General features: G+C 38.9%; 1 long non-coding RNA gene across 1 annotated transcript; it reads right to left on the bottom strand.

The window, feature by feature from the left end:
* Positions 1-2,283: 2,283 nt before the first annotated feature.
* Positions 2,284-6,361, bottom strand: LOC120295476. The gene is made up of 4 exons (XR_005552878.1): positions 5,882-6,361; positions 4,586-5,719; positions 3,413-3,534; positions 2,284-2,619 (listed from the first exon to the last, which is right to left on the bottom strand). It is a non-coding gene; the product is annotated as an uncharacterized LOC120295476 (long non-coding RNA).
* Positions 6,362-6,620: the final 259 nt, after the last annotated feature.

Here is a 6,620-nt window from a genome sequence, read left to right on the forward strand (position 1 = left end):
AAAATATTAATATAAAAAATGCCACGTAGGATTTCTGATGAGGTTCGTCGGATGTGGTACTCAAGTGTCCATTTTTCATACTTTCCGTAAGTTTTGGCACTTAAGTATCCTTTTGTGCCAACTTTTGACACTTTTTTTTTTTTTCAATCGGTCAACTTTTGGCACTTGAAGGGTTCTTTTGCCTTTGGAATTTGGTGTCTTAACAACTTTTTAATGTTGTACTTAAAATTGATTGTAAGATATTTACTTGCTGAAATGACAAAAGCAAGACTCGAAGTTTTCTCCAATAATGGCAAATAGCTTTCAAGCCATACTATTTAATTTTCGATGATTATTTGAGATAATGATTTGGCAAACTTTATGGATGAAATTCATTTGAGGCAATCGGATTCTTTTATCCTGATTTTAGAAAGAAATATACAACAATATAATTTGTGTACTAATCCTAGTGCCTGTTTTCTTGAAGTTTTATGTGGATTAAGAGCTTCCTTTAATTAATTGAGTTTAATCTTCTGCAAATTGGTGGACAACTTTATTTAAGGGGGCAGGCCGTATATTATGATATTATAGTAGAATGATTGTTTTCATTTCTATTACTTCTGGAGGTGAGTTGATTATGGAGTAATGTCTATAATTTCGGGTGATTATTTAATCTTGACATTGTAATGATTATTTTATTTTGGTTGATTATTTGGGATTGATGTTTGGCAAATTTCAAGGATGAAATTATTTGAGGCGAATATATGTTTGTGTCCAGATTCTAGGAAGAATTCTAAGGTTGATTCAAGTGTTTCGATCTCGAGTCAAAGGTTCCTCAAGGACTTAGGAGGTTGATATTTTGCAACTTAAAGGATAATTTTATAAGGGGGCAAAATGATTGTTGGAGCATTGATTTCTAGGACTATTGAAGGTGAGTAATAATTATGTAACTTTGGGTGATTATTTGAGCTTGGCCTCGGAATGATTTTTATTATTTTGGGTTTGAGAATTTGACATTGATGTTTGACAAATTTTTTGAGGATGCAAATTCATGTGAAATTAGTAGATGCTAGTGCCCTGTTTTAAAAGAGAAATATGGAAGGCTAAAAGTCAGAAGTTTAAGAGATGGAAGGCTAAAAGACACTTTGTATAAAGTGCTTTCATGAAATGCACTTATTGATTGATGATCAATAATTGTTTAAGTGCTGAAAAGCGCATAGTATATGAAATATGGCAATTCTTTTAAAGATAAAATGTGTTTTGATGGATGGCACATATTAAAGGCATTCATTGAAAACTCCTAATGAATGCACTTATTGAAGGCATCTATCGGTAGCATATATAAAGAGTTTGGTGCTCTCTCCACCTTGAATAACAATTAAATGTTGAATTCTTTCTTCCATTAGATAAAATACATTAAGAGAAAAGTGAGTTAAGGGAGAGAAAGCAGATTTCTCCATTAGACAATTGGACTATGATATGAACCAAGGAAAGAGAAAACAAAAATTGTGTCAGTTATGCTATCACACATGCACGCCTCTCCAAGTCTCAAAATAGGGATTGCCTGTTTGCCACCAAATTCTTTTCTTTATTCTGGCTCATACTATAGAAAATTATATAATAGCATAGTTCTGATATATGGGTTTCACATTGTGGCAAGTATAGAGCATACTTTTTTTCATCTCTCTTTGAACCAAACAAACCCATCACCACTCCAGATTTTGGTCGATGCAAACCCAAAGTCGATGGTTGTCGAGGGTCAACTGTCGCAAGTCTATGGAGTGAGATTTGGAGAGTCAAGGGGTCAACTGTCACAAGTCTATGGAGTGAGATTTGGAGAGTCAAGGGGTACATGAGGCTCGCCTACCCTCCAACCTATAATCTTTTACAATTCTTTTCATTAAGCATTTCTCAAGTTATTTCACAATTAATCAATTCACAAACTTAGGTAATGAATGCTCTATCCAAGTTTATGCAATGAATATGCTCTATATATCTCTTTTTCCTTTTTATAAATATGATGTCATTCTATGCATTTCATAACTAATAATGGACATAATCTCTGTCACTCTCCAAAGGCATAAGAGGAAATTACAATTCAAAGAAAAGATGAGCAGCACTCACGTCCGGTTGTAGTACCAACAATGAAAGCTACTTCAAGCTGACAAACTCAACAACAAGGCTCAATTTACTAAACAACACAGTTTTCACAGTTGGAGAGACCCACGAAGCATCGTTACTGACACGAAATGATCACTGGTCCATTGTGGACTCTCCATTAAAGGATGGGCACGCTCTTTTTTAAGGATTTAATGACGAAGAAAAGCTAACAATTTCAACTTCCCACCCTCGAACTAACAGAAACAAAATCACTATTATACTCAAGAATGTGGACTGAATTAGAGATCAGTGGCCTACAAACAGAGCATTTTGGTGAAACCTCTCATTCCACGGATAATGCATATCACTGACAACACACAAGATGACTGCATGGAACAAAAGTGGATCTCCTCCTCATCAGACAAATTACAAGTAACTGAATCTCCCAATTCATCCTCTGTGAGAGTGTTGGGCTGGTAGACTGCAGCATGGCTCTGCTGCTCCTGCTCATCCCATCTGCACCGCCTCCAGTTTTTCCATCTGTTTCATTTTATGAGGTAAGAAGATTCAGCATAAGCCCAGTAAAGTCAAAGGTTATCATGTCTTGAATTCAACAGGATACAGAATATGGTTACAAGTTTAACAAATCCAAGGATACCAATTGACACCTTTCCAAGATAAATACTAATCCATAAGAGTATCTTTGTCTGGTAGGCAAGATCAATGACCATCTGATCTTTTGCCATCTCGGTACTGGAAAATGTCATATCAGTCAATTCGATAATAGACGAGTACTGTCAAAAAAGGGCTGCTTGCCCAAGATCTAAGTAGTAGACCCTAAAGCATAATCATGTCAACTATCCTAGAATAAAATATGAGATGGTTGATTCTTAACAACTCGAGTCACGTGAAGTAGATTGTTTTTTTTTTGGTAAGATCTGTTTACAGATCATCACATAAACAAATGACAAGCATCAAAAGGAGAGGAGCCACAATATCTTTTGACGGGTAGGTGGACAAATACTAAAATGATAGGAGGTTGTGCAGATCACCCAAAAATTCATGAAATCACACAAACGGGGGAACTCTCCGTGCCATGTGAAATGCAAAAACAGACTTCCAAACAGGCAATTCACTACGTATTCACATCCTACTATAAACCATGATCAAGATTAGAGTGAATAAATTTGTACACGTGTCGATTTATAGTAAAAGAAAATAGTGTACATGGGCAATAAGTCCACAAATGGAAAAAGAATCTACTCAAGCAAGCATCAAGACTTATCCAATGTCCATCTAACACCATTAAAATGTAGATGAGAGGAAAACTTACAGAAAATATGGAAAATCTTTGCATGAACTGATCTCTGGAATTCATTTTCAAAAAGCAAAGGTCAACAACACGGACACACTTTCCTAATGAAAGAATTTTCTCTCCTCATCAAGCAATCCAATCTACAAAAATAGAGGAACAAGAGCATCAAATCAGATACTTGTATCAAAGTAAATGCATCATTATAAAAATTAAAGGAACCACAAGGTCTAGATAATCAGAAAAATCTCAAGGTGCAAGAAACATTGCAGTTAACCATATGCAGTGAGTTTACATGTCGCAGACTAATAGGGTATTCATGACCAACAAGTGCCTAAAGGCATGTGTAAGGAGAAGCTTTAATCGGCAGCAGTTGGTGACATAATAGGTAGACGACGCCTTGAACCATCCATGTTCACAACGACAACTAAAGTGTAAGCTAATAATTGACTGCTCTCTTCTGACAGATCAAAGCAAAGTTTCTCGTTGTGCATAGTTATGAGCATCGAGATTCGGAAAAAGTGTTACAGAAATTAGTTTGTAAAGACAATCTCAATAAGATGATCGTATAAAAACTTTTCTTGAGGAACCTTCAGTTCTCTCAGCCAAAAGAAGAGGAATCTTTGACTTCAGAAATCTCAAATTTCCAACACACAATGTGAGTAAAGAAGCATAATAACTGAATGCTCAAGACTGAAAAGCGAAGCCTTGTAAAGTTGTCTCATATCTCTCAATATCTTTAGATTCGCCAACTCTACTTCTATTTATATGTGAGGAAAACAGTAGACTCCCTTATTCCATGATAGAACACATCAACCTTGCTATCAGGAAACTCAGTTCTTCTGAAAGAATGGAACTCTCCCAGACTTTTAATTTGGATAAAGTACAGACTCTATCATGCACCATCCGGTGTTCAGGACATGAACACCATGTGATGTCCCATGGCAACACCAATTTTGACATGTCTACCATCACAATTATACGTACAGTCTCCCAGACATTTCCAGTGTCAAAGGCAAAAATAAAATGTGATATTACACCTTAAACCAGAAGGAGGCACATGGTTCCTAGCTGAAGACAAACATGATGTAATGTAATCCCACTCAAAGAACGAGTAACATAAGCTTTAACAGCAGCTTTCCAGTGAAATATAGCTTAAAGATAAGAACCAACTTCTGGAAGAAATGTACTTACTGTTCTTAGTGAGGAGGATTTTTGCTCCTGTAAGGAACTGATAAGATAGCCCCTAGATCTGGAGTCCATCCGAAAAATCCCTTTGACTCATTGTATATGCACTTCATAATGAAAACAGAAGATCAAGCTTATCAAAGGATCATGCAAAACTGAGGTAAACAGGAACAAATCCATTTCAGAAAAGCCATGATTGACACAAGTAATTATAACATTTTAATGCATGAACTGCACTTTGCTTCATTACGCAGATTTCACAAAACTAAGAGCGACCAACCTGTCCGATCATTGACATTATAGTTTTCCAAAGAAAGAAGAAGTACAAAAGAGAAATTACTGCATAGTTGCAGTGAGATCCATAGGGCAGATAACATGATATGTGGACCCACTCAATTGGAACTCACAATTAGGCAAGAGAAAGGCATAGGCACGTGGTGCATGTAAAAGCCCCTCGAATATGAGAGGACACCTAACAACAGGAGACCCTGAATCCTAGATTTCTTTCTTTACTTTCTAAACATTGATCTTCTCCTTGGTTCAAACACTTTCTTCTTGCTTATTCTCTAGGGATGTACACCAAATCAACATTGTGATTGTGTCTTCCCGAACCAGACTAGTATATCCTTCTCAAGGCCCGAAGGCAGTATCTCCAATGCCATTTATTTAATTTCCTAAATAAGAATATCTCGAGAAGAAAGATGAAAGCGGCGCATCTATCCTACTGCAACAAGTTACTTTGCTAAGTTTCTTTTCTTATATTTCCTCCTTTCATCAAGACCAAAAATGAACTAAGTACACTATCGTAAAACACATCGCACCTACGTAAGAAGGAATTCACGTGCTAAGCTAGAAAACTCTCGACTTTGAAAATGTCAGGTTTACTTCACATCACAAAAGAAGAAAATGAAGTAATATAACTGTACTGGCAAATGCACTTATACCAGATGATGCAGCTAAGTCATCAATGCAGCCTCCCGACAAATCATAAAATCCTCCATTGTCTCGACATCCACTCATATAGAGACCAACCATTTAAAATAGAAGCAGTAACGACCATGACATTTCAGACTAATTACACCAAATTCACAAGGGCTCCTCGATGCTTCAACAATCAAATTCGCTTGCGCTTTCGCAGTCCTGAGGTATTGAAAGAGAAGACGAAATATTCATATGCTGAAGTTGGCAATACAAGACATGACTTGCTTACACTGATGCAAAGCACACAGATAGAACATCCGAACACGAGACATGTAAACACCAAGTGAAACAATCCACAGCATTGCGTGTACGCACACTTACAGTTTGAATCCTTTGTGCGAGCACCGCCCTGTCGCCAGAGTCCTGCGGGGCCAAGACATTGTGCCTCAAGCACTTCCCGGTCCCTCCTTTAACGGCCGATTTCGCCTCCACGAGACCGCGCGCCACCACGAGCTCCTCTCTACCCGACCGGCTCGATAAATGAGACTCTGAATCCGAACCGCCATCGCGAGAGAGCACGCACCGAAGGCCGGAAACTCGGGCCGACGGGGCGTATCGGAGCTTGCGGAGAGGCGGAGGAGCCGGAGGTGAACTTGGCGATCGTGCGGACGGCGGCGTCAGCCAAGGGTCAAGCCCAGAGGACGGCGCCGTCGAATAGGAGAGGGCGACGGCGAAGTGGGAGAGGAGAGAGAGGCTATGGCTCGATCGTGCGAGGATTTCGGCGGTGTTCCTTGGCGGTCGCATGCGAGCGGAGCGCGGCGGCGGCGGCGAGTGCGATCGGTGTTGAGGCGGTGGCGTGTGGGGGCGGATGGGCCGACCCTGGGCCAAGCCCAATTTCAAACAATCATATCTTAATGACCTGTCTTCACGTCAGAAGAGCTACATCCTGTATGGTCAAAACCGAACCAAAAAGGCCATTGGATTCTACTCAGCTGAGTTATTGTTAACAATACCATAGCGATGAAATTAATAGCTAATTAAGCTATTGGTGCTTCATCTTGTTCATGTAAACCCCATGCAAAGAGTTTCTTCCTAATCCGGTGTAATTGATTTGCAGCTT

This window comes from Eucalyptus grandis, chromosome 7 (assembly GCF_016545825.1).
Source record: "Eucalyptus grandis isolate ANBG69807.140 chromosome 7, ASM1654582v1, whole genome shotgun sequence".
Classification (NCBI taxonomy): Eukaryota; Viridiplantae; Streptophyta; class Magnoliopsida; order Myrtales; family Myrtaceae; genus Eucalyptus; species Eucalyptus grandis.